A 4,351-nucleotide genomic window follows, 5' to 3' on the forward strand; every position below is an offset into this window, starting at 1 on the left:
TGATTTGCCTAATTTGGAAGTCGTCCTCTTGAGAGAAAATGGTTTCAGTGGAACACTACCAGTGGAAGGTAGGCTTTTTTCTTTAAGAATCATTCCTTATTGGTTTAATTAAGAATCATCAGAGAGATGAAAGGCCCTACAGCCTATCCAACTTCAATCATCAATTATATGATACATGGCTTGTAACAAATCCTTTTTCATGGTTTTTATTTAATTAGTAACCTACTTATCTAATCTTCTCTTGTTGTCATCTAGCTTTCACATCTTTCCACCAACTCAAGGTCTTAGATTTGAGTTGGAACCATTTTGTTGGGAGTGTAACATCAGCTATACATGCATTATCTTCTCTAAGAGTTGTCTCATTCGCATACAATTATCTCAATGGCTCATTACCAGATCATGGTAAGTTATTCAAAACATGCATGATTATTGTGTTTGGGATTGGTTAGGTCAAATTTATACATGCAATGTTTTTATAGTATGACTTATAAATTGGAGCAAGCCTTATGTAACATTACCTTTTTCACATAGTTAAGTGTTCTTGTGTCGTATGACCATGCAAGTGCAAGTTTTTATATATGTTAAGGGGGGTTTATAAACCACATTCTTTCTCTTTTGGCAGGGTTGTGTGAGCTGAAGAACCTCCAGGAGTTGGATCTTAGTCACAACATGCTCAATGGAATTATGCCTCAATGTTTCAACAGTCTATCATCTCTTAAGTCGTTATCCAATCATTCAAAGCTTGAGGTAATTCGCTTTTTAAGCAACAATGACAAATTTGAGGTGGAAACAGAAGAGCCTATAGGCTGGATTCCAATGTTCCAGTTGAAAGTTGTAATGCTATCTAATTGCAATATGAATAGGCATAAAGGGCGTGTTCTTCCAGGGTTTTTGCTACACCAGCACCAGTTACAAGAAGTAGACATGTCTCACAACCACTTGGAGGGAAAATTTCCAAATTGGCTGATTGAAAATAATACAAATCTTGAAGTTCTTAATCTAAGGAACAACTCCTTTACCGGCATGCTGCTGCATAGGAACGCTAATATGCTGGAACTGGATATGTCTGGAAATCGAATGATAGGTACTATTCCCGATGATATGCAAAAATTCTTTCCCTACATCCAACATTTGAATTTGTCCAAGAATTCTTTAAGTGGTGCTATACCATCTTCACTTGGTAATTTGAGGGATTTACGAATACTGGATTTATCTGATAATGAATTATCTGGAGAAGTACCAAAGGGATTGTTTACATACATGTCTAGTTTGATGATCTTAAAACTATCAAACAACAAATTGTATGGCAATGTACTTTCAGGAAACTTAAGTTTAGGTAAAATCCGAGAGCTCCACTTAGATAGCAACTGTTTCACTGGTAACATTGAAAATGAGCCCAGCACATATAATAAGCTGATGATTTTAGATATTAGCAACAACTTTTTTACCGGTATGATCCCTGGGTGGATAAGCAACACAAGTGAGTTATCTGAACTTGTGGTGAGAAATAACAGTTTGGAAGGCAGGTTTCCTTGTGGACCAACTTTATTCACTTTTCTTGATATCTCGCAAAATTCTTTTTCTGGTCCAATCCCATCTTGCTTAAACTTGTAACATGTGAAGCATCTTCATTTGGGTTCTAACAGATTCACTGGACCAATACCCAATTTCTTTCGTAATTTGACTAATGTTTTGACTTTAGACATCAGTAACAATGACTTGTCTGGAAGGATTCCTAAATTTCTTGGTAAACAATCCAATTTAAGGATTCTTCTCATGAGAAAAAATAAGTTTCATGGTTCTATTCCAAAACACTTGTGCCAATTATATAATGTAAGTTTGATGGATTTATCCGACAACTCCCTTTCTGGTTCAATACCTAACTGCCAAAAAAATATTACCGGGTCAAGTTACCTTGCATTCCTTAAAAGAACCATATCATGGTATCCCATGTCTTCCTCTTACGATTATAAGAGTGTTCTACACAGGTGGCAGCCTGCCTATGTCAATAACCAAGGGTTTGAAACACAAGACGAAGTTGAGTTTACAACAAAAAACTCTTTCTCAGCTACAAGGGTGACATCCTTGATTACATGACAGGATTGGATTTTTCCTGTAACAAACTAACCGGTGAAATTCCACAAGAACTGGGATTCTTAACCCATCTTCGTGCTTTAAACCTCTCTCACAATCACCTGACTGGACCCATTCCAGTGAACTTCTCAAATCTTGCAAAAATAGAGAGCTTGGACCTTTCTTCAAATGGTTTGACCGGAAATGTTCCATCACAACTCATTAAACTTACCGCTCTATCTACTTTCAATGTTTCTCACAACAATCTCTCAGGCAGACTCCCAGATATGAAAGCACAGTTTGGTACTTTCATGGAGGCAAGCTATGTAGGGAATCCACTTCTTTGTGGACCTCCACTGGAGAAGAAATGCACAACTAATCCACACGTGACCAATCCACCAGCCATAGAAGACAATGACAAATGGTATGATATCGACATGACATTTTTCTATGGAAGTTCTGGTTCGACGTATGTTGTGTTCTTATTGGGCTTTGTTGCGCTTCTTTACATCAATCCTTATTTGCGCAAATGGTGGCTAGACTTGGTTGAAGACTATATGTTTACATGTTATTACTTCCTTTGTGATTCAGTCAACTATCTCTCCACGCCCTTCCATTAATAGTTTCTCTTTAACTAAAAACGTGTGATAGAATAAATGCAAAACTGCTTTGGTATGTATTAGTAAGTCATTTGATATCTGCATGATGATGCTTTTGCTTCCTTTTCTGTTATGTTCTGGCTTATTTTCTACATTTAGAATGGGGACTTCCATCAATTATTGCTGATAAATCAATGTCCTCCTTAAACTATAATTGTAGGGCTGAGGTCGTGGAATTAAGATCATGGTTGGTACTTGACTTCAGAACCTTTTCAATAAACCTTTACTAGGGCCAGCAATTATTAACAAAAACATTTTAACTAAGAATACAATTAAGTAGGAATATTATTTTAGGCTTTTAGCAGATATGGTGTTTAGTGAAGTCTATTAAGTTATGATTGAGAAGTAACAGCAGTTTTGTCTATCAGTATTACTACAACCTTGATCTACCATGTTGCTTCATATTTAAAAAAAACAATCTGGGTTCATATGGGCTAACAGTTTAGTTGCATAAAGATATCTGCTGATGGAATATATGATTCTCACATAACTAGTGTTAGATAACTGATTGATTGCTTTTCAAAACACAATTACATAAAAATATATAGAGAATACCTAAAGCCTAATGGCTAAACCCTAATCACTAACATCATGGGGGGCGTTGAGGGGGGGGCAAAGTGGGCAGCCGCACAGGGCCTAATTTTATTTATTATATATTTTTATTTAAAAATAACAACTTATAATAACGACAAGGGCCCCTTTTTTCTTGTTCGTTCCGGGCCTTTAAGGATAATTAATTCCTTAGGACCGGCCCTGACTAACATTCCCCTCTAGTTTGATCGGGTGGAGGCGATTAAACTGGAAAAATAAACAAACGAAGAAAACATAAAAACTAGATGAAGACAACGGCATCGGCGGTGGTAGAGCTCTAACAATGGCGGCTAAGATTGACTGCTCGTCGGAAAAGAAAAGAGAAGAAGCAGCAGCCATAGGTGATTCTGTTGTAGAAAAAGAGAAGACTAGCGGCGCCGGCGATGATCATGCAACCAGCGGCAGAGGAGTCCGGAGAAAGACAGCGAGAAAGAAAGAGGGCTTGAGCTGCGGTGGACGGAGCCAATTCCGACGAGATCGGCAACTACAATGTTGATAGAGAAAGAAACGACTACAGATCAGAGGCTGCCCGACGGAGAATATGTCATCAGAGGGAGGCAACAACAACATCAGAAGGGGCTGAATTGGAAAAGAGATCTGAATAAGTGGCCAGCCGAGGAGGAGGCAGAAGGCTCAGAAGCACAGGTCATCTGAGGAGGAGATAGAACTAGATGAGGCAGTGGAAGAAACCGATGAAAGAGCTCTAGTTTGGTGCCGGTGGCTGTTTTATTAGTTAGGCGGAAAAGAGAAGAAAATGAAAAATACGAAACATAATGAAGGCACCTCCGACGACTATTAGAGAAGGTCGCCGGAGGTGGAAGGCGGTGGTTTTGGGTATAAACCCTAATCACTAACAACTAGTATAAATTACTACTACAAGATGGGCAGCAAGGGAGTAGGGAGCATGATTAATTTGCAATCTTAAGGCGTCTTGATGCAAAAATGAGTAACAGTGACTAGCCTACAGTGACAATAACATAAAGGATCCAGGAAGCACACCAATGGTTGAATCTATACACATATGCATT

The 4,351-nt window shown here is 38.3% G+C and overlaps 1 pseudogene; it reads left to right on the forward strand.

The window, feature by feature from the left end:
- Positions 1 to 723: 723 nt before the first annotated feature.
- LOC145114288 (receptor-like protein 14) lies at positions 724 to 2,729 on the forward strand (annotated as a pseudogene).
- Positions 2,730 to 4,351: the final 1,622 nt, after the last annotated feature.

This window comes from Lactuca virosa, chromosome 1 (assembly GCF_052849685.1).
Source record: "Lactuca virosa cultivar CGN04683 chromosome 1, Lactuca_virosa_CGN04683_v6, whole genome shotgun sequence".
In the NCBI taxonomy this organism is placed as follows: domain Eukaryota; kingdom Viridiplantae; phylum Streptophyta; class Magnoliopsida; order Asterales; family Asteraceae; genus Lactuca; species Lactuca virosa.